The sequence below is a fragment of the Tiliqua scincoides genome, chromosome 7, assembly GCF_035046505.1.
Source record: "Tiliqua scincoides isolate rTilSci1 chromosome 7, rTilSci1.hap2, whole genome shotgun sequence".
NCBI classification, from domain to species: domain Eukaryota; kingdom Metazoa; phylum Chordata; class Lepidosauria; order Squamata; family Scincidae; genus Tiliqua; species Tiliqua scincoides.
Genome location: NC_089827.1, coordinates 40,843,926 through 40,868,889, shown reverse-complemented (window position 1 = coordinate 40,868,889; position 24,964 = coordinate 40,843,926). Strand labels below are relative to the sequence as shown.

The following is a 24,964-nucleotide window of genomic DNA, read 5'->3' as shown; positions in this document are numbered from 1 at the left end:
TCTCCTGCTTGTACTGAAGTTCTAAGAACAGAGTTAGGCCCTCATATCATCAGGATATCTAGAACTGCATGATCTCAAGGCCACATTCATTGAAGATTTTATATCATACTTTTACAGCACTCAAAGCACTTCACAGGCATCTCTGTATTGTAGTCCCTACTGATCAGCCTTACAGCGGGTTTTTTTTAGCAGAGCATTATATGCAGTAGGCTAGGCTGAAAGCCAGTGGTTTTCCCAAGGCCATCTAATTAGCTAGCAGAAAAGATAAAAGACTGCAGGGAAACAAAATTACACAACACAGAGCTACCAAAATTTGCATCACTAGCTATTCATACAACACAAGCTCATCCCTAGCATTGTGCACTAACTACCAACCCCTCGCGCTATCAGTGTGATTCACAATCACTAATGCAGATTAGAATCCAAAATACAGGCAACAAATTTGCATTAAGTGATCTTCAGTATAGGACATGAAGACTCTGAGATTTCGTTTTCCTGCTATTTAGAAGGGTTCCTTCTGTTCAGTTTTGAATACCCAAACTTCAAGCTACACCAAAACCAGTTTTCTAAGCTTCAGGCAATTCCAGTTCTCATTCCTCTACAGAAACCATAATTTAATTTATGCATAATTTCATCATTACCACCAGATAATTTAAGCCAGAAGATCCAACAAGGTAATTAGAAACAAAATTAGATTTCCCACACAACCCTACTAGAAGCTTCATACCCTAACCAACCATACCTTATCACATCTTTTTGATGGGAAAGACCAAGAGCTCCAGAAAATAAACTTTGTTCCTGTTAGGCAGATGCTGTACCAACACTCCCCATTTAGGAAGAGATTATAAAACTATGTTAGCACAGCTAAAAACAACAAAATTACTTTCCCGTGGATCTCTCCAAGAGGATAGCAAAGGACTGAGCAATTTCTGTTTGCTTTGCACAAGGGTCTCATGCATGCAGCATTTCCACAGGAGCAATGACCTGGATTCTGCAGAGCCAACAGCTGATTAGGACCACAGCTTCTGCCTCCAGGGAAGAGCTTCCATCATAGAAGTTAACAGTACTTGTGCAGGCTGTTAGAGTACTTAAAAATAGCAACAGAGCAGCGTGTTCCCCTCTTCGCTTGGACACCTGACTCCCACTTGATGTGGAAACTAGTTTTCAGCAAAAGGGGATTTGCCACCAGGCATGTCAAAATGTCTTACACCAAAAGAGGACACCAAATTCAATGCCTGGAGCAAATAAAACCCTGTTAGGCAGCCAGCTGCACCCAAGAGAGGCAGCAGGGGCAAAAAGAGTACAATTTGCTCTTCTCTACTTCAGGCTGTGGCAATGTGTAGTCTCTCAAGGAATGCACCATCCATCACTTTCAGAGGCAGCAACAGCAGTCCTCACACACTCAGATTCTGCCATAGTCTGCAGGCTGTGAAAAGGCTTGGTGCATCTTAGAGCTGGGTTGAGAGTGTTCAGAAACATCTGTTTCCCCAGAAAGAATCCAGTATAAAGACAGTAGATTTGTTTTTCAATATCCCTATTCTCTGTCCAGATCAGCTCCCAGATGGCTAAAGATTGCTCCTCTTAAGGTTTCAGAAGTGGGAAATTAATCCTCCATAATGCTTCAAATCTCTCTTTCTGCTGGAAATATACAACAGCCTTTAACAAGGAAAAGGAACTTGCTAAACAGAAATATTTAGCACCCTTGCATATAAAAGACTGCAAACCTGGGCTGAAAAGTAAAGAAAGAGCCATCCATAATAGCAAGACCAGGACAATTTGGGAGATCTGAGGAAAGAAAAGCAGCTTTGAAGGGCACAGAACACCTCATCAAGTTTCCCTTTTCAATCTGCAGGCATATTTAAAATATTTCTTTGTAACCACATGAGCTAGAAAATGGTTTTCTCTTCTAAAAGTAAACACAAAGTTTACCTGAAGATCAAAATGCTGTACTAAGTTGGTTGAGCAGAGCAGGTCTCTATAGGAAAGGGTATATGAAGTCAGCTTCTGAGACCAATGTGAATAAACTTAGAGTTAAATTTGTTTCAGCAGTTGCGTGATAGTTTTTCTAGACAAGTTGATGGGTGCTTAGTCATAAATTGACTTAAAAATTAACTTAAAAAATTAAAAGCCTCATTGCAAACAGAACAGGGGATCTAGTACAAACAAGCAACTTCCAGCTAATGGCACAGAAGCATCTTCCAACTTCAATTCCTTCCTGAAAGCCCAAATCCCTTTACATGGAAAGTGATTACAAACCATTAAGCCTGCCCCCCAACTGGACCATAGCTCAGCAACATGAGTCAGTGGGAGCAGCAAAAGGCCAACTGGCAGCAAGCCATGCGACTACATTCTGGTACAGTTAATGGAAATAGGAAAATGTGAAAGGTTGGTACTGCTTTGGATTAGATATTGAGAAACCAACCACACTAAAGTGAGAAGGCAGGGTTGGGGAGGTACTGTGAGATCAGAGATAAACTAAATCCATCATCAGGGGTTTGAGCTAGTGCTCCAACACTGCAGTACCAGAAGCAGCTAAAGGACTTTCGTCCCATCTAGATACTAGGCAAAGCTAAGAATGAGCAGGATGCTGCTATTGTATAGGGTGGCAGGTTTCTAGGATTCTGCAGCTCCCCAGGCTAGTTACTGTGGCTCCCTTGGGAAGCCACAGCTCACAGTGTGGGAACCACAGCATATAACTGGAACAATCACATAGATTTCCTGTTCACCATGCCTCCCTTCTGTCACTGTCTTGACTGAAAGACTCAAGGCGGGACCTGCCTTTTCACTCTACATTAAGAACCAAGGGCACTGATGCACCCTATGGAATAAAATAAATGATGGGTGAAAGAAATCATGTTTTGGAGCACTCTCTTATGTTTAAGAAGTCCCTGCAAAGGCTGGGCTAAATCTTTCACCCTGACGTACTAGTTCTCTCTTTGTAGGCAACAGGTTTTTTGTCTAAACATGGGGAACATTCCATGAAGTGGTACATTCTGTTCTATCGCCTTATTCTGCAGCATGTACTATCCCCAGCCTTTTTGATTTACTACGTGGGGTAATTACTGGGACAGCGAATGATTTTGCAATTAAAAGCTTTCACATCCTACAGAAATATGCTGTGCAATTAGCAAGACATGCTAGTGGCAAATGAGGACAGGTGATCAGACAGAGGGTCACGTGCCACTGTCCCCCACACTGAGATTGGGTTACTTGAAATACTTCAGTCAGCAGTCTCTCAAAGAACTTCAGGTCTGGTCTTAGAAGAAGCTGTGCAACAGGCATTGCTGTCCTTCGTTCAGTAGGGTTACATTAGCCCTTAATGAAGCATAAACAACGAATACTACAAGCCCAGGAACGTGATTCATGGCAGTGACATTTGTTTTCACCTACTTAATCCAGGACTTTGTTCACAAATCTGCAATGCAAGCCTGTCTGCAAAAGGGCTTTCCTGACAAGGAAAGAGACCCATGCACTTGTTGATCTTTCCTACTATGTGGACATGGGGCTAAGGTTTGAGCCCTTCTTCTAATTTGCTACTAAATAAAACTTGGGCTAGTTTTTTGGGAACAGCACTCTGCAGGTTTGTTTGCGAGGATGAATGGCACTCCTTCCCAACACCTGACATTTAAGATGAATTTTAAGCAAAAGGCAATAACCTGGAAGTGCTCAAACTATTGGTGGGGGGATAGCAGACAGGGACCCTTACCTTTGTTCTGACCACCTTAGCAGGCAATGGGGGCATAATTATATAACAATAATAATGGGGGTGGGAACTCTGGAGGTGGGACTTGTGGACTTCCTCCTACTATCTCATAATTCTAACCCTGAACTTAGGGTAGAGAGAGCAACCTGGGGTTCTAGGAGGAAAATGGTGGTGGAAAGGGGGGAAGAAAGTGAAACAAGCCAAAAAGTCTTATTTAAAGGTAAGTTTCTCAGAACCAACAGACTGCAGGAAACATTCCTGAACTGCAGTAGCCACACTTACCCCAAAGCTGAAGTAAATTAAAACTAGTAAATAAGGATCACTTTTTTGTCCCTATAAAAAAAGGGATGGCGGGGAGGAATGTTCCTGGACTGCAGCAACCATACTTACCCCAAAGCAGAAGAAGTAAATACAGGTTGAGCCTCATTATTCATATGGGTTCCATTCCAAGGGCTCAGGTGGATGGCAAAAAACACATTATAGCAAATCAATTTAAAAAAAGTTTCTTTGCTCTGGTGATTTAAAAATAGCCTTGCTGACTTTTGTGATGTAAGATAAGAGTCATTAAGAAGACAATCCATCAATCAGTCCTTCTCCAAGCACTTCACTCAACCCCTCCCTTCACAGGGATCACTTTTCTTTTGCTCAGGGGGAAGGGAGGGGTTCAGTGGGGAGAGAAGGATTGGTGGATTGTTAGCCAGCTGCCCTCTTTCTCCTTCTCATTAAGGAGGCTATTGTTAAAGGACTGTTCAGTTTTTTAAACTGATGTTAAAGGGGTGCATTTTTCCCCTTCTCCAGGGATCAGCACATTCCTTCTCATTTGCAGGGGCCATTCATGTTGAGTCAAATCTGTGTAGAAAAAATTCATGTATAAATAGGTTGGACCTGTACGAATCTCAAAGCCAATGGAGGAGAAGCTGCTACAGCAATGGCAATAATCAAATTCCCTTCTCCTCCCAGATCTGTTAAAGCAGTGGTCCCATTCACGCCTCTCCACATGGTCCCTCTTCTGGCTGCCAGCCAATTTATATGGTGGTGCTCTCACAGGACCCTCTGCAGGTCTTGTGAGAGCTCAGGACAATGTAGCCTTCGCAATAGCTCTGCAAGGTCAAAGTGGAGGTCTCTGGCAGGCCAGAGGCTTGCAAGGGACCAGAAACCTCTCAGGGGCCAGGTGGTGGCTCACTGCAGGCCAGATTTTGGAGAACCCTGCTGTAAACAATACCACTTGCTAACAGCTCCTTTCTTGTTGTGAGTACAGAGAGCAACCTATGAATTAGTTTCACAATTATAACACCATCAACCATGTGGTAATGATGTCTCATTACCAGGACTAGATCTGAACTAGTGCTTCAGAAATGGAGGTTTGCATAAGCAAAACCTGAATCATACAATGAAAACCTTAGTAGTGGTATCTCAAACAAATGCAATTATCTGCATGGAAAGGTCAAATGAAAAACCAAAGAACTGCAACACCCCCCACCACATTCACTTCTGGGCACTTCCAGTTCTCTTGATGAAAACACAAAGGGTCTTGATTTTAAAAAGGAAAGAAAGGGTTCCTTTAAAACAAACAAACAAACACGACAGTAATATAGTAGCAGTAAATAACCTCTGATCAAACTTAAAAAATCCAAAGACATAAAATGAATGGGTCAGCAAGTAAAGTTCACTGGAAAGTGCTGCCGGAAAGTGCTGCCTAGCTTCCCAATTGCCCAGTTAAAGGCAAAGAGAGACATGGAAAAAGCATCTGTAGCAACAAGATTTGCTAAGAGGTCATTTTAGAAAGAGCTGACCAAGCTTCATTTCCCTTTTCACAGAGGTCCACCTAGAAATCATTGGGTGGGGTAGTACTATACAACTTTAGCTTATAGTCCCATGCACACTTATCTGTGAATAGGTCCCAATGAACTTAATGAGGCTTACTCTCAAATAGTGAAGCACAGAATGCGGCTGTAAGGCAAATGTTTCGCAACACTGTTTATAATCAAATGTTGAGGTCAATACTTGGTTCTACCCATCTATCTCACCAAGGAAGCACATTGTTTAGGATATTTTGCCTACAAAGGGGCTGCCAGGTCAGGGTGACAAAATGGCATAACCGTAAAGAGGACAAGGCACCCCAAAATAAAGGACCTCCAAGAAAAATGCAGGACATGACAAAATAAAAGCTAAAAACACTTGTATATTGATTTCATGTGGTTAATTTAAACACTGTATTACCTATAGTTAACTTTAATAATATTACATATATTATATATAATTTATTACAAAAAGGCTATGCGCTGCCACAGAGGCACACTCACAGAGAAAAGGAGGACATTTAAGTTCTTTTCCAGGACATGAGACTAAAAAAGAGGACATTTCCTGTAATAAGAGGACATCTGGTCACCCTGTGCCAGACGCTTTTCAAGCAACAAGGGCTACCTTCAACCCCACTATCCCCATCCCAGCATGGAGTGCTGCCATATGGAAGTAGTTTTAGGGTGCCTCTGCTTAAAGTTGTAATATTGCAATCAACTTAAGAACAAAACAAAAAAGAAATTCAGCCAACAGTAAACAAGAACACAAAGATTTCATTAACGCAACCACACGCACGCAGCATTAGAAAGCAGGTGCTGTGCTGCTTTAATAGTTCTATTTTAAATGACCTTGTTTTTTCACATGTAACCAGCTCCCAACTTCTGCAGCTGGCTCTTGTTTTGTCTCAGAGTTCAGAGAAGGGGACTAGTTAAGTAGCTCTCTCTTCCAGGGAAACCAAGCGTTATTGAAGATAGGCAACGTCAAGTTGGATGAAACAAGGGAAATATTTAGGTCACATATCAAGATTTTCTTAAACAAATAAAAAGAAACCAAGGAGGGAAGAATCCTGGCAGACACCCCAGGGTGGGAATTTTGGAAGCTGTTTGGTTTCATATGAAATGCTAGACAACAACAGGGAAAAATAATGTCCATAACACAAAAAGCAAGAGCACTTCCTGAACGGAAGATTTTCGTTGGCCATCAGTAACTGCAAAAGAAGAATTAAAATGGGGTGTACTATAATAAATGCAAAGTGTAATAAAAGAAGTCCAGTCATCACACATTCATATTAGGTAGTAAGGATAACATCTGCTAAATATTATATTAACATGGATAAATATATTAATTACAACTTAGGGAGAACTACATGTTGCAAGAAAACCATGAAGAGGATGGTTCAAGTTTTAATAAAAGCCACATGGTGGAGAAATTTGGTTCAGGGCTGTGGCACTGGAGGGATGGGTTAACCCTCCTCACAAACCATTTTCCTCTATTAAATTCCACTATAACCACCCAACTGCTCTGTAGCGCAAAATGTAATGGTTCCTGTAGGAGTACTTTAAAGGACTATGATGTGGATAGCAAATGCTGAAGGAGATACTTTGCTGCTAGTTTCTATAGGTTTTTTTTAAACAACGTATCTTTAAATCCAAATTAGCTTCATCTGCCCTCACTAACATGGTCACATAGTCAAATGTTACCTGCAACACTGATGTTGCCAGGACAAAGGCAGATTTGGGGGGGGGGGGGAATGGCAGCAAACCAGCACAAAAAGGAAGGTTTTTAGGGGCACTTTAGGGAACGTTTTGACCTCCTGACATTGTTTTCCATGCCAAACGTTTGCTCCTGAAAGTACGGCACAGCACTAGTTAAGAATAAACTTATGGCATTGATCACATTACAAGGTATTTATGAGTTTAGTAAAAAGAGAAAGCCTAATATGTCACGCTTGCTGGATGATGTAAGATTTAAAAAGGAGGAGTAGTCAAATGCAGGCTGGGTTGGGCTGGAAATTTAAGCAGGAATCTTGGGTCCAGCCCTTATTCATTCTCCCCTATCTTGACAGCGTAATTGAGACTGCTGGGTTGGAGGTCTGCTGGCCACTTCTGTTATGGGAACCAGAACATTATCTCGCTAGTAAGAGGGGAACCATGTAGACTTTCCATGTGACACACTGCCTTCTGAAGTAGCAGAGGAAAACAGGACAATCTTTTCCTGAACACACAGGGTGCTGGGGTTGCTACAACAGGCGTGTAGTGGCAGTGGCTGCTGCAAGTCATATGCACCAGGCTGAGGAATGCATACATGACACACCTCAGAACAGTGTCAAATCTGGGAGGAAACTGGCCTGCTAGAATAGCTCTTTGGCTAGTGGATCTGCTAACCATGAAGGAGTGGATAGGAGTTCAGGGGCAAAGCTGGAGGACTACAGCTACTGAAGAAGTATGTTTTGATATACACTTCCCATTCTAGTATGAACCTAAATACAATGTGCTAATTTTCTGCAACACTTTTCTACATTTAAAAGGACACTTAGGAGTGTGTTTGCTTCTCCCTGTTACTGTATCTAGCTGCTGGTGGCGCACAAGCAGGTAGACATGGGCTCTGCATTGGGAAACCAAGTAGATCAGGGCTCCAGAGACTATTCCAACTGTTGTCACCCTCCCCTCTGGTCTGTTCTGCACCCGTCCCCACGCCAGTTCTGCCCACCCCATTCACCATCCTCCCCCTACTCTGTTCATCCCTTCCCTCCCCTGTCAGGAGGGGGCCCAAAAGAAACTTTGCACCCATTGATAAAATTCTCAGAGGCCCTGGCTAATGGTAGTACACCTTAATCTGAAGAGGCCTGAATAAAAATCTTCAATTAAAAGAAATGCAGTGATTAATTGATTTATCACAGATTAATGCTTGTAGCTTTATAATCACTAAAATATCCTAGTTATGCTCAGGGAGGGTGGATGGCATCGAGACCAGAGCATATCAACACCAAAGCTACAGTGGCTTTGATCACTGGAAAGTAAAATTGAAAGCAAGCACTGAATACACAACACTGCCTAAGTTAAGGAAAGTCAAAGTCAGCACACTTAGCAGCACCCTCTCCAAAAGAGAATCTTAGAAGAATTGAGGCAAACAGTCTGCTGCATCCCGTCCCTGACCTTGGCCAACAGCCACACAGGACTGATTAAGGCACTGATGACATCAGTTTTAACAGGGAAGGGCACGTGGAAAAATAAGCAGATAGCAATGCACAAGTTTGAGGCTGGGGAGGCAAAGCAGGGGCTTTGCACCCCACCAAGAATTTGCAGCCAATTTCATCACACTCTCTTATCCAAGATAAATACAGAAATACTAAGAAATGTCATCTGTCAGGCTGAGGTTCTGATTAAGGGAAAGGAGTGAAAATGGATGCATCGGCTTACTATGCAAAAGGAATCTGCCATTTTCAGTTTGGCCTCTCAATGCATTTACTAGATTGGGGGGGGGGGGCTAGAGAGAAAGCTCTTAAGGAAGAGAACAGAGTGAACTCTTCTATATACAGATGCCAGATTTCAGACCATGTGTTTTCACTGCAAAAGGCTGCCTCACCACCTACTGTGATGGAATGGAAAAGGGGAGGGATCAGCTTTGCTATCAAAACAGCTGTTAAAAATCTGTTTTCACTATATAGTGCAGGCCAAGTGCATTAACCAAGCCATATGCAGTGCAATCCTACATGTGCTCTTATGTGTCAACTCAGAAATCCCATTAAGACTTACTCCCAGGTAAGTGTATATGATTCCACCGTAAGAAAAAAGGATACTACCTGAATCTAGCTTGCATATTTTAGTCAATTCTGCTACTTGAAGGATCAGTTCCTCCCAGCATTTCTCCTTCTTCCCCCCATGTACTATGAATCCTTAGGAGAGCTCCTGTTTGAGGTATCCACACCACTGAACTTCAGCTACTAGATCCAGGGTGTCACTCAGCTTAGGCACACTCCTTGTTGACCAACAGGGTAGAAGGTGTGAAAAAAGATACCCATCAGTTGTTAACATCTGGCTGTAAAGATATTGAAATGCTGCATTAATCCATGCACAACCCCAAAGTAAATCAAGCCACACGTGGCTCTACAGTACATGCAAGTAAATTTGCTGCATGCAAGAGGAATTGGTAATGTGTGCAGCATTCAGAAATATTCCAGAAATAGTAACATGTGAAAATACTGGGCCAAAGTGTGCTTCAGGGTTGATCCAAACCCATTGTTAAAAGGGATACTGACTGACCTGCTGTTATCTCCCTGCTTAGCTCTTTTCTATAAGAAAATCAGACAAATGGGCCTCGAGGTAGATCTACAAGGAGCTGCTACACCTGAGATTTCTATGAGGCTCCTGATAACAAGATTAACTGATATAGAAAGGCAAGAGATTTTGGGTGCAGCACAAAAAAAATGTTCGCCCCTGAATTTCCACCTTAATAATACACTTGGTCAACAACCAAAGTATCTGACCTTCTTGGAGTGCCCCTTCGAAGGGAGGGCTTTTACATTAGCTTGCTGCAACTTGCTGCCTTCTAAAGACCTATTTGGCAGGTTTAGAAATGCCCAGAAGGAAGAACGAGTTTGTAACTGCGGCCTTAGAGAGGTAGACTCTCTTTTACATGTTGTTCTGCACTGTGTTAGCAATCAAGTGCCCAGAGACCAGTACCTTCTCCCATTGTTAAGAACTAAAAAAGGTCTTCCTGAGAATGTTTGCCTACAATTTTTGTTGGTGGGGGATTCTGAACTCGTGACCCTTCCTGTTGCGAAATTTTTACACCTGAGTAACTTGAAGCGGGCTAATCTGTTGGTCCTAAGCAACCTGGACTTACCTCGCAAGTAAATTGTTGTGTTTTAACCTTTATCTTTATTTCTCTTTTTTAACATATATTTATATATTGGATTGTTTAGAGATATTATCTGTTAATTTTTATGCCTAATAAAGGTTTGATTGATTGGATTGATTGATAGTAACATGTGGTTGCAAAACAGCTTTCTCACATAACCTTTGATAATAGCTTTATTCAAAATTAATTTAATTTGTGAGCCTTCAGTATCTGATCTATTCTCTTCTTTAAAAAAAAAGTTAGTTTATTCAATTCAAAACAGGTTTAAATTGTTATGGGGCTCATGAGATTTGAACTTCAGATATTAAATACATGCAAGTGCTTTTCCCCAGAGGTCTATAATTCAATACCACTCATCTTACAAATGGATGCATCCCAGAATGATAGCTGCAACATATTTTCAGGCATTGTCTCAAGGACAATTCAGGTAATTTTGATGTACAATTTCAGAAGCACAGACCATTCTCACTGGTATATGAAAAGTAGCATGAAAAACTAGGAAAACAAATGTGCTTCTGTTTTGCATAATAAATTGCTTCATGAAGATTCAGGTGCTTATTTAATAGAAGTATTTCATCGTGTAGCACAGTGGCTAGGTGACAGACGTAATGTTAGATGAACTCTCCTCGGCTTGATTCGGAATTGGCAATTATGAGGTTCTCAGTGAGCACTAGAAAAACGTTATGGCTAAAACAATTAAAATTGTATTATTGCTATATATATAGCTAGGAGCTGCAGTTTTATCCTCTATGTTGATCAGCTGCATGCATGGTCTAAAGAAGAATTAAAGTCAGCCACCATCAGCATTTGGAAGAGAATCAACATGTTTTAAATTCTCTCTAAGGATTCAAATACCCACATTTCCTGTTCCCAAACTGAAACCCTTCAGGCAGCTTACAAGACTAAACACACACACACACACACACACACACACACACACACACACACACACACACGGAAATCAATACATTTTCTTATTGTTTTGCGGAAGTAACCTATCACACTTGCCCTCTGTAAAAATACATTTTAAAAGGAAGATAAAAATATTGGCATACACATACACAGCAGCTAAACCCACAAATTTGCCCCTCAAAATCTTCACTGAATGGCAAAGATGAAAAACATACACACTTGCTGGGGCAGCGAGTGCCACATCCTGGGTGCCACAACAGAGAAGGCCCTTTAGAAGCACAGAAGGTCCTTAGCACACAAGCAGATCCAATGTAGGATAGTAGTAGTAAGGTATCATGCTCCTAAGGTCATGTAGACTTCAAAAGGTGATAAAGAGCACTCTGAATTGCACTCAGAAACTGATGGAAAATCAGTGCCTCTGACATACCAAGGCAGTAACATGCTCTCAAAACCTGACATCTTATATAGCCACATATCAGTCTTCTCCTCTTGTCAACTGCACCCAAGATTTGTTTCAAAATATAAAACAATAGCAGTGTACTACTATGTGGCATTTACTTGGAGGCTACATGCTAAAGTAGTTAACAACATGATGTTGCTCAAAAAAACAAAACATGCTTATGTTTTGCATAATAAATTGCTTCATGAGGATTCAGATGATTATTTAAAGTAATGTTCCTAATAATGTAGCAGGAAGCAAAGATCTTTCAAGACCACACAGGGACAGGAACTGAGGCTTCCTCAATACAGCAGAACCCAAGTGCCTTTTCAGTGCAAGGACTGTAGGGGAAGGGGGACAGGGCAGTTAAACTATATTTTCGTGCAATATGTTGTGAGGGTATAAAAAAAAAATCACACAAGAGTTTAGAAAAAGAAGGCTATGATGCGTCAAAGTAAGGAAAATAAGTCAGAAGCCTTAAGCCGGAGGTTTAATTTCCTGCTCTTATTCAGCTCCTGATCCACCTGATCTATTCATCTTAGAAGAGGAAATTTAAAAAGCAAAAGGAAGTCCTCTGAACAATGCTTGGGAGAAAAGCTGGCCAGGGAAGAAGAGCACAAGAGTATGTTTCACACAGGAAAATGTAAGCCATCTGCAAAGTTCTGTCCCTCCTGAGGTAAAGTTAAGCCACAGCTGACTAAAGATAGCCCAGTGATTGTATGTTTGCTGGAAAGCAGAGAATGAAGCGTTCCCTAGGCAAGCTAGCATCAGCCAAGGACCAAGCAACTGCAAGAGCTCCAGTTGCTTACAATGGACAGTTCCAAAATCCAGACAAACAAGCTATCCAGGAGTTTTGGCTCTTCCACATCCTGACCAGTACATGGTTTGTTCTCCCCAGTGTCCCCCTTCTTTGCGGTATACTAGCATTAGAAGGCGAGGTCTCAGTAGACTGCAAGGATGTGAACAACAGTGCCTAGTTCTGTGGTCCCAGAGTGTTTTCCCTACCTCCACATCTTTGCATAAAACTGAGCCCTTTTCAAAAAACTGCAGCCACTGATGTACGTCAGATGCTACCATGCCAAACATTGGTTCCCACTAATCACAAACCAGAATCTAAACCACCCGTGTCAAACCTATTCACCACCACCCATGATAATTCGACTCTCTCAATTATCAAGTCATCATGCTCACAGCTGATTAGCTGTGAAGTTGTAATAAGAGTTGCTGTTGTGTGTGTGTGTAGTGAAGTGTAAGAGTGAAGTTGCTGGCTCTTATCTGCTCTTATCTCTTTCTACTGTGCTCTATGCCAGGCAATGTGTGCAAATCATTGATAGAAGTGATGCTTGGTAGCCAGACAAGAGTGCAGGTCACTGACAGAAGTGATGCAGGCATGTGTGCTATGCAGATAGAATTGCTTTTCTGTTTGCCCCATTGCCAAAAGAATACTGTGGGGAAAGGTACAAAGAACTCTGTAGCTTACACAGAGGTAACAAAGAAGAGCCACCAAAATTATCAGGGAAAAGAGAGGCAGGGAGGAAGGTGTAGGTTTATGAAATTAGACATGATTTAGATTGGGAAGCATAAAGAGAGAACCACAAAAAGTGACACTATAGTAATATCTTTATTAGTATCACCCATAAAGATACATCTTCAGGAAGGTTAATAAGGACCAGGGCCCACTCCTAGATTTTATCCTTGGCATACCCAGATAGGGCTGGAATTTCTGGTAACAGACCCTGATTTAGAGTCTAAGGCTGCAATCTTTAATGTCTCATTGAACACAATGGGACTTATTTCTGAGTAGACAAGCATAATAGGCTTGTGTTGTATATCTGTGTTTTCAGAGGGTCTGTTACCATTTTAGCAGAATACCAAGTATTTAGTAGATGGTGGATATTTTTTGCCATTGGAACAATGGAGTCAAATGGTCATGAAAATATTGTATGTCATTTATGACAATTCTATGGAAACATGCCACCTGACCTCTGCAGTTGTGATGCATGAGCAGTGCTTATTGCCTAGAGATCAGACTGGCCATTGTCCATTTGAAGATGACAGTGATTACGTACTGCTCAAGTTATTAACTGCTCCACACAGTAGGGAAAACATTAGAGGGAACATATTTTCTCTTCTGTCATTTACAGATGAGTTCTTACACAAGAATAAAGTGCTTATTTCTGGCTATCACCTCCAGCTTAATGACATCACTTCTGGCCCTCAGCAGGCACCATGAATGCTAACTTCAGCCCACTGTATGAAAGGAATATGACACCCCTGATCTAAACCATGGTTGAACTCACAAACATGCAACACACAATCTGTTATTTAGAGCTGATTGTCAACTCTGCTTTTCCATCCTCTTGTCACTCAGTTTCATAAATTCATTCCTGTTTCCAGGGTACCACAGCCTTTAGAAGCCAAGTCCTACACCTATGGTTTGCCAATTAAGATAGCATACCAAACCATACTTCAGCTTCTCTAATTACAAGTTGGTGCAACATCTGAACTGAGCTGTAATTAAGCTGATGCCATGCAGCAGAGAGGACAAGGTCAGTGTGCAGTGAATATTTACCCTTACGCCAGAGTTGTGCAAAAGACTCAGGGACTTTGCAGCCCCCTGCTAAATCCCTGCTTTTCTTTCATATTTATTTTTTACCATCTTTGAAAAGATGTCATCTTTCCAAAAAGTGTTCCAGAAGGTCTACAGTGCAATAAAACTATTAAAATTCAGAATAAAAAGGAAGGTCAGATGAAGGAGAAGGAAAGGAAGAGACCAAAAATCAATTTTAAAAATGATTAAATTGATTTAATGGATTTAAATGATTAAATCCTACTGACCTAGGAGCTCAGTAAAAGACTGACCACTCCAGGACAAGGCAGGGCCAATCTGGGGAAGGGATGCCCCCCAATTAGAGAGGAGACCACTTCTACGACTGGCCCTGCCTCCTGTTGGCAGGAGGGGAATTCACCCTTCTTCCTTTTGGATGGCAAAAAACGCACTATACCAAATAAATTTTTTAAAAAGTTTCTTTGCTCTGGTGATTTAAAAACAGCCTTGCTGACCTTTTGACTCTAAAATAAGAGTCATTAAGAAGACGATCCATCAATCAGTCCTCCTCCAAGCCCTTCACTCCTTCACTCAGCCCCTCCCTTCACCAATGCAAAGTGATCACCTTTCTTTCACTTGCTCAGGGGGAAGGAAGGGGCCACTGGAGAAGCATTGATGGTCAGCTAGCTGCCCTCTCTCTCTCTCTCTCTCTCTCTCTCTCTCTCCCTCTCTCTCATATTAAGGAGGCTATTGTTAAAGAACTGTTCAATTTTTTAAACTGATTTAAAGGGATGCATTTAAAGGGATCAGCACATTCCTTCTCATTTGCAGTGGCCATTCGTATTGAGTCAAATCTGTGTATAAAAAAATCCGTGTATGAATAGGCTGGACCTGTATTTCTCATGTTTTGCTTTTCTACCACCACCTTAAAGAACTAAAAAGGAAATAGAGGAAAAACCTACTCATCACACATCTCGGTAATATCTGACTGATAATTACATCCAATACACTGCTTATAAATGTTAAACCAGTCCCTCTACAAAGCCATGTGTAGCCCAAGGAACAAGATCAATATCCCTCATCTCAACCTCTTTCAATGCCAGAATGCCCCTTGAGTTCTGAAGCAGTGATCTGCTACCACCAAAAAAGCAGCAGCACTGAGGTGTCTATGAAGCATGTGGGAAAAAGTTTTTCAAACTCTCCTCTTAGAACCACTGAGGTTCCTCAAAATCTTAGTAGAAGATTTTCTATGAGGAAATCAGCAAAGGCCAACAAGCTTCCCTGAAGCATGTTCAATCCTATAAATTTCCCCTGCAATATTCAGTTGCATGGATCTGTGCTCAGTTCACAAGGGCCAACAGTAAGGACCAAAAGGCCTAGCAGGTGAGTGTACCATATATACCAGATGTACACCTGAGAACATGTTCCAGTTCTCTCCACAATGCAGAGCGATTCACAGAAGATGTACAGTGATTCCTGGGCAAATAAATGAATGCAGAAAGGGTTCCTGGAAAGTAGAAAGGATGAAAGTCATTGTAGTTAACTACAAGTGGAGCCTGTTTATCCACGGAGCATTCTGTTCTTGGACCTCATCCCTGTGGATACCAAAAACAGTGGATAACAAAATCCGCTGTACAGAGCCCAACTGAGCTCCAAACATGACCAGAATTTCAGTTTCTTTGTGAAAACCAGCTCTAAAAAGGCTCCACGTGGCATTCTGAGACTCAGAGAGGCTGTGCGCAGTGACATGCAGCCTCACCAAGGCTCAGAAAACCTCCCAGACACAACAAGGTTCTGGTTGCATCTACGAGGTCTGCAGTGGGTCAATCCAGGGGTTCGGCCTCCACAGTGAGACAGATCTGTGAATGCCAAATCTGCTGATAAAGAGGCCCCACCTGTACTGCAGACCACTGAAGACTCTGGTTCTAACAGTAGAATGGCAAATCTCATTCATGCACACCAGGCCAAGAGTTTGCAAAGTTTGCTGCTCCTAGGTATATGCCTCCAATTCCCACTCCGACCCATTCCTGCATTTCTCACTCTCAAAGCTCATTACCTCCAGAAATCACTAATTTGCATTCCATTTCAGTCTAATGAACAACAGCACAGCCATCTCAACTAGGTTCATGACACATATATGAAGGGAGTGAACAAAGAGTGGGGAAAGGGCAGGCAACAAAAGGAAGTGACAAAGAAAATATTGTTTAGAGACACCGAGCCAAGAGAATGCAATCTAATTTAATATTATGCTTGAACAAACCCCCAATGGGCAGGATGGAGAATGGTGAGGGGGTCACCATTACACGTTTCCCAACATTTAAATCCTCAACTTTCTGAGGACCTAGACATTAAAATTCCCCACACTTACGTCCTGCATGATCTTTCTCCTCCAGGTTTTGAAAGGGATGGCCTTGGGTATTTACATTTTGCTGTTGCCATGCCCATGGGTTCTTTCTCCTTCCACCTCCCTCTGAGTCTTAAAAGGACATCATTATTTAAAGTAGTGTGTTGCCCATTTTGGAATTTGTTGTGTCACTTGGCATGAGACAGTGTCTTGCTATGCAAGCCAATGCATGTCTACTTAGAAGTAAGTCCCACTGAGTTCAATAGAACTTACTCCCAGTGTATACTGTATAAGATGGCAGCCTTTGCTTGCTGCACAGACACTATCTTAGCTGCTAATCCCTGGTAACCCTGACTTACAACCTCTTATTTATTATGCGGGAAAATTATCACTGTATTTCACTGTAAGTCCAAATTTTCCCAAATTATAAAGGGAACCCCCCTTTGTGTAACCACAATTTCTTTTCCCAATGTTTGCTAACTGGCACAAGGTCAGCATTTCAGGTCAAGTTTATGAGCACAGTAAGGTCTCATAGCCTCTGTCTTGGCACAACTGACTATTCCTGGGCAGCCAAGTTACATTTAAAATGTATTGCCAGCAAGAAGGCGAAAAACAGCTCACCAGTCGCTCCCAGAACTGAACTGCTGCAGTCTGCTCTCATGCACAGCATACAGTATCTATTCTCACTATGAGTTTCTTCAACCACTACAAGGAGAAAACGTAACCCAGTACAAGACACAAACTCTTGCAGCTCCACCTTCACATGGCACAGGGACTCTAAGGTGTGCTGCGACGGCCTTGCCCCATGCCCAGCTGCGAAAGTACCTGAAAAATTATAGTTCAACACCAAAAACAGGTACAGGGTCCATTCAAGCATATGGATCACACTCACCTTTCCTCAACTGTTGAGATCAGCCCCAGCAACACTGCTCCATACACCTATCCTCACCAATAGTGCAGCTGCCAAGACCAGGAAGGGGGTTTGGAATGCCCCAGCTATAAGATGCTCTCCCTGGGGAGTCCCACATGGCACTGAGCCTATTGCCTTTTCAGCATAAGACCTTTTCATTTGCAAGTTATTTTAGACTGATTGTTTTGATCGACCCTTACCATTTTATGATGCTGCATTTGCTTTATTGTTACTTTTGTGGTTTTTAACTACCAGAATCTATTCTGAAAGACTATTCTGCCCTGAAGGGCACCATAAAAACCTAACCAATAAACAACAACATTAAAATTAGTTTTGAGTCACTCAGCTGAGGTGATGGTGCTCTTTTTCCATGATTAGCTTGGAACAATTGCGCTCCCCAAGAAGAGGCAACCATAAATAAAATCAAGATGCTCTAGATACATAACAATTCTGATTCTCCCCAAGGAGCTGCTGAGCAATGGCCTGGATCGCATATATGAATAAACCAAAACTGCAGACATTTGGTTCAACCTGATTTTCCTGTGCTTGAGGAGCACAGCCCTCTTCCGCCTTCATTAGCAGCCTTACAAGTGGCATTGTGTCTAAATTCCCCATGTATTACTATTTTACCTGGGGCCAGATCTCCCTGGATATTCCCAGAGGGCAGAATCTTAACATATGCCACAGGAACTGCTCCTAAAAAAAGAATGGATAGAAGGTCAAACTTTGTCTTGATCTGCTGCTCACTTGGAGCAGGGCAGGTTCACACATTGCTTTTTTCCGCCATATAAGAAAGCACAATTTTATTCAGGGTATGAGACATGGAATGTTTGTTGCTCTCTAAATACATGTAAGCAGCCTGTACAAGCAACTGCCAATTTCCAGCACCACGATTAGTATTTTTCTTTACTCCAGTACTCATACTGTATTGTACCGGTACATTCTCAGTGCATTAAGACCCCAGTACAAAAAGGAAAAGGAAAAACTTGCCATTCATGGAAGAAACCAATCATAAGAACATAAGAACAGCCCCACTGGATCAGGCCATAGGCCCATCTAGTCCAGCTTCCTGTATCTCACAGCGGCCCACCAAATGCCCCAGGGAGCACACCAGATAACAAGAGACCTCATCCTGGTGCCCTCCCTTGCATCTGGCATTCTGATACACAGCCCATTTCTAAAATCAGGAGGTTGCACATACACATCATGGCTTGTACCCCGTAATGGATTTTTCCTCCAGAAACTTGTCCAATCCCTTTTTAAAGGCGTCCAGGCCAGATGCCATCACCACATCCTGTGGCAAGGAGTTCCACAGACCAACCACATGCTGAGTAAAGAAATATTTTCTTTTTGTCTGTTCTAACTCTCCCAACACTCAATTTCAGTGGATGTCCCCTGGTTCTGATGTTATGTGAGAGTGTAAAGAGCATCTCCCTATCCACTCTGTCCATCCCCTGCATAATTTTGTATGTCTCAATCATGTCCCCCCTGAGGCGCCCCTTTTCTAGGCTGAAGAGGCCCAAACGCTGTAGACTTTCCTCATAAGGAAGGTGCCCCAGCCCCGTAATCATCTTAGTCGCTCTCTTTTGCACCTTTTCCATTTCCACTATGTCCTTTTTGAGATGCGGCGACCAGAACTGGACACAATACTCCAGGTGTGGCCTTACCATCGATTTGTACAACGGCATTATAATATTAGCCGTTTTGTTCTCAATACCTTTCCTGATGATCCCAAGCATAGAATTGGCCTTCTTTACTGCCACTGCACATTGGGTCAACACTTTCATCGACCTGTCCACCACCACCCCAAGATCTCTCTCCTGATCTGTTGACACTGTCATGCTATTCTGTGTTGTTTTTTTAAAGCAATCTTAAAACATTTACAGATTGTCACCGATTACTCTGATGAAAGGCCCCTTCAAGAACAAAATGCAACACTCATTTGCTTTCCATAGAGCAGCTACTTTACAGGTTTTGATTGTGCAAGACAGATATCCAAGTTTGAAGCTCGAAGGTGGAGGAGAGGGGGAGACTTGAAATCAGTAAGTCAAAATAGGCAAGCAGACAGTCAATTGCTGTTAGCACACTATGATTAGTCTGTGAGTAAGAGACGGAAGAAGGCACTGAAAGCACAGTATTCAGAATGAGTCAGGCACTTGGGTTCAAAAACCAGCAAGTACCTAGGGCAGATGGGCAGGTGACCAGATCATCCAGCAATTGAGAAAGATAACCTGTTGGCCTCCCTCAGTGGAGGTTGCTCAGAATGAGAAAGTACAGAAGATCTAGAAACTTTATAGTAGGCAGTTAGATAGGATCAGCTCTTTATTATATAATGGGAGTCCTAGAACCTGGAAGATTCAGAGTTGTGGATAAGATTCCAACTTGAATTGTCTCCAGTGCCCAAACTCCCCCCTATCTACAAGCTGCCTCCAAGGGCCTCCCCCGACACTGTCTGAAGAGGTATGGTTTCTGCCAGCACACCCAAGATCAAGTCCAAAGTCATGTTGCATACAGAAAGCTAGCTGTGCAGCTTGCTAGAACATTATCTTGTATTAGACTATTTTCAAGCCAACATTCCTTAAGCAGCTTATATAGGCAGACATGCCTAATTCTGTTTCCCACAAAACACACTTGCAGAAAGCTGCCAGGATCACCAGATTTCCATCTAGGACAGGCTGCCACGTTCTCTCTCAGCAGGAAGTTAGAGAAGCAACCAGAGGAGACTAGAACTCACTGGAGGAGCTACAACAAGACCAGCGACCTGAAGGCCGATACTTCTGAACAAGAAAATGATTCTGACAACAATGCAGCAGGACAGTGTAGCTCAGACGCTCAGTGTATCCTGTACAATCATCCAGACAGAATACAGGAAATACATAGATAGTCATTGTGTGGATAAAGGAGAGGTGGTCTATTGGCTATGATGGGTACACAGAATCTCTATAACGATAGGTATATGTATAACATGTAATGCGTTCTTGGATCTGTGAATTTATAACCCACATGCTTCTGCCTTACTGCCTGCAGGATGACTCTTGTAAAACAAACTCACTCTTATTTCCTATCTTTTAAGGAAGCTATTTTACTAAGCCTACCCTTATCCATTTTAGGCAAAGACAAGCAGCATTAAGAGCATGAGGACAAAGTTAGCTTAAGCAGGGTTGAATAATGGCTGGCTGTCTCTCTCTGGGGAATGCTTTGCATTTTCATTCCTGCTTGCATCAGGTCTTGCAAAGTGCTGCATTATCTTTAACTGCTTTGAGTTCCAATCTCTAGTTGCTTCCAGGACCAGATGTTTATGTAAAAATCCACCCATCTCGTTTTTGCATTACTCACCCTGGCAGTGTTGAAAGTTGGACACGGAAACCCAGCGACATTTCCAATACAAACAGGTTCTGCCAAATCCCAGTCCCTCTCTTTTCATGATCTGCCACGTTCTTTTCTGAACTACAGCCAGGTGGAAAGATATTTTTGTTAGTTAACAATGCAGAAAGATAGCAGCTCATGACCTGAAGCAAAGCACAGGGCTTTTAACTAAGGCTTTTCTTATCAATTCCTTGCATCAACTGCTAGTACAACATATTTATTTAGCATCAGTATACTTGATGCTATAGAGGGCACAGAATTGACTGCAAGCCCTCTGGATATTGATTACAATCCAATAGGTCAGGGATAGAAAAGTGAGCAGTAAGAACAGGGCATGGGAGTCACAGGCTGGGTTACAGGCAGTTGCACAAAAATCCAGGCGTGGAGCATCATTTCTCAGCTTAGGTGTTGGAAGTCCAGGCAGTAGGGAAGAGGCATACAGACTGTAAATTCACAGGCTCCAGAAAATAAATACTGTGTGAATAAATAAAATTCAGGAGGTTTACATCTCATCCCATCTTTCCATTGTAAATATGCAAGGCATGGCTTACAATACATTCACAGTAATAAAATAAAACACAAGAATAAATTCAGCATATACATCAGTGGGCCACTAAAGGACATAAAAAGCCACTATTACGGACAGATGGACAGGACAGGAGCATCTCTAGCAGGTGCTTGTCAGCATGTTGCTTGAAGATTTCCAGTGAGGAAGAGTCCACCACCTCCCTCTGCAATCTGTTCCACTGCCGAACTGCCCTTACTGTCAGCAAGTTGATATTAGTCGTCTGCAACTAGACAATCATTTTAATTTTTCATTCATGCTACTGAGTCATTGGAGAAGCTAGTGCTTCATTAGTATAGATCATGGTACTGGCTTGACCCATCAAATTCTGTTGTAGCAAATGACCTGAAGCAGGTTTTGCATGCTGCTCATCTTAAACAGAGTACTTGACCTTTTGTTACGACATCACTTAAATGAGAACTACAAAGCTCTCAGCACCATCCACCTACCATAGAAATAAACATTCACATTCTGCATTTGTTGCTTCATTTACTGCACACTCAAGGGCCATTTTCATAACAACATTTTATCTGCTCCATTTATTCATCCAAGGGCTCTCACTGCAACTAATAGCCCCACCAATGGAGCTTCAAGCCTCAAGAGGTTATAATTCCTCCATATGGACAAGAACAGAAAGAAAATACTTTCTCACACTGTGTGCAATTAAGCTAAGGAGTACATGGCTAGAGCAGAAGCCAAGGAGAATTTTTTTTAAACATCTATGTGAATAGTAAGAGCACTCAGGACTGCAATGAATTAGTGTGGGGAAAAGATTTATAAGAGGGTTTATATATGGCAATTTGTACTTCAGGGGCCAGATATAAGAAATATGGCAAGAACTGAAGGACTGCAACCAATTTGCAGACTTAAGCACACCGCCAGAATGACAGAAACTGCAAGGCGTTGACACTGCGGGATTTGCCATTTGTACAGTACATGAAAAAAATACGAAGTATTAACCAAAATATGCAAGTGAGCAGCTATAGTCCGCCCAGCTCATGTTGTACTCTCAGTGCGGCCTCACAAATTACAGGATAACCCATTTCAAGATGTTTCCTCAGGCAGGAAGAACTGCTGGTACCACAAATGGCTGACCCTTCTGTGTTCTGCAGAAGAGATTACACCAACTCATTCGTCAATATGGCTATCCAGAGCCAACAGCTGGGTAATAAAACGACCGACAGTCAGACATGGGAGTAGTACAGGAGAAGTTGTAATCAGGAAGGTCAAATGGCCAGGATATGCAAGAGGGATGGTCTGCAACAATACCTGCTTCCTGTCACATTACAGGTGTGGGTAAAATGCTCCCAACACTGCTCAGTTATCACCAATGGCTGGGAACAGTGACTGTGCTTCTCTTACAAACATTTAAACTTTGCAAAGAATTGACAGACTGTACCTCCTGTACCTCTTGGCCATTTGACCTCACCATTTTCCTTTCTCTACACCTGTGCATATATTTACGCACCAACCATCTGAGGATACGCTTCATGCACCTGATAAAGTGGACTGTCATCCATGAGAGCTTGCTACAATGCATTTGTTAGTCTAAGATGCTGCAAGACTGTTTTAACTCCATCAATCACAATGGTGGGACCAACAGGAAGATGAAATTAAACCGGATTTCGTGCCTGAAGGAGGGCCCTTCCCTCTTCTATCAAGAAGCTCCATTCATACTGAGGCACACAATATAAACAGAAAAGGGAGGCAAAGCCACACACTGATGCTGAAAAATGGTATTCACAATACCAAATATGCCCAAAGTGTTTCTATTGAGAGATAGTTTAAAAAACTACTGAAGTTCACTAGGGCATATTGCACTGAAATCATACAAACAAAGGCCTCCTCTACCTCAGGGAAAGATTATAAGCTGACATTTATTGATGCTATTTGCTGTGCTCAATACATTTCACTTTTAAGCACCAGTTTTAGGCTATGTCTCTTTCACTGTCACCGTCAATTTCTACTTTCTGCACCAGATGCCTCACCAAGCCATCTAGGTTGCTCAAAGTATCTCACAATTAGGGGGAAAAAATCACAGATGAAAAAATACATTCTAAACCATGGTTAATATCTCACTTATGAAAGTCAATGTTCCCCACTCACTTCCCTGGAAACATGATTTGGCTTTCACAAAAGCTGAGGTTTGTGTGACTTTCCCTTTTCCCTGTCCCCCACCTACCAGATGATGAGCTGGGGCCAGATGGGAGCAAAGGTAGGAATTCAGATTTGTTCCCATTGAAGCTTCTCCTGCTCTTTCATAACCTACAATATTTATCTGTTACTGTTTTTGCCGTTTCCATGCAACAGGATCGTGGGTTTTATTGCATTTTTATTTCATTTCATTAACCACCTTGGGCATTTTCATTTGTTCGCAATGGAATTGCAGGATGTAAAAAACGATAAATCTGTTTTAAAACTTAAATGACAGCATTTGAACAAATAAAGAAAATCTTATATGCAAAAAGTTACAGCACACGCTAGCCAAAGCTTTTACTTTGACAGTCCAATTCCAATTAATATTTAAAGCAAACATTCAGTTCCTGACCCTGCAAGCTGGGCTAAGGAGCACCTTTTAAAGTGGTGGTTCTTATACTGTATACCACTTGGTGAACTTCTTGTGAAAATAAAAGTGAAATATTTTTAATAATAATTTTCCTATGCTCAGCTTTGACTGGATGGTGTCCTAAACTTGAAGGCAGAGAAAAAGACTCAAGATACTGACCTCATATCTGGTCGGCAAGTGGGTTATGATAAAGTTCTGCCCAGAGCACAGCCCATGATTCAATTCTGGGGAGCTCCAGCAAGAGATGAGCTGTTGGGGCAAGCAGCAAGGTCCCAACAGCACTATGTCAAAACAGGAGGGGCCACTGATGCTCACGTGCTTGTGTTAAAACGACTAACTACTTGCTTTATAAGACAGATCCTATTTACCAAAATGAGAGGAGGAGAGTAAAAGTCAATACCGTGTGTGGTTTTATTACAGTTAATCACAGGAAGAAAAGACAGAAAGGAGCAAAGGTTTCTTTATAAACCAACACAAAGACATGCCTGAGTTTAAGGTCCTTACGTGAACACGGCAACTTATATTGACAAGTTACCTCAAGAGACTTTAGACCAGGGATGCCCAAACCTGGGCCCACTTGTGGCCCTTGAGGACTTCCAATGCGGCCCTCAGGGAGCCTCCAGTCTCTAATGAGCCTCTGGCCCTCTGGAGACTTGCTGGAGCCTGCACTGGCCCGACACAACTGCTTTCAGTGTGAGTGCGACTGTTTGACCTCTCACATGAGCTGCGGGATGAGGGCTCCCTCCACTGCTTGCTGTTTCACATCTGTGATGCAGTAGTGGCAGTAAAGGAAAGGCCAGCCTTGCTTTGTGCAAGGCCTTTTATAGGCCTTGAGCTATTGTAAGACCTTCATTCAATCATATAAGTTCCACCTCTACTATAGTAATTTATATTAAACTTATGTAAATTTATTCGAATTTTAAATATAAATTAATTCTTTTTTTCCCTGGC

General features: G+C 42.1%; 1 protein-coding gene across 18 annotated transcripts in view; it reads right to left on the bottom strand.

Moving 5' to 3' along the window:
* MICAL3 (microtubule associated monooxygenase, calponin and LIM domain containing 3) overlaps positions 1-24,964 on the bottom strand; it is a 257,846-nt gene that overhangs the window by 149,954 nt on the left and 82,928 nt on the right. The window contains exon 1 of one of the 18 annotated variants that reach the window (XM_066633714.1): positions 985-1,040. The exons of 16 other annotated variants lie outside the window; for them this stretch is intronic. The gene's annotated coding sequence lies outside the window, so the exon portion shown is untranslated. Of the gene's footprint in view, positions 1-742; positions 963-984; positions 1,041-24,964 lie in introns of those variants that run through there. One more of the 18 variants, XM_066633711.1, reaches the window with a different exon arrangement.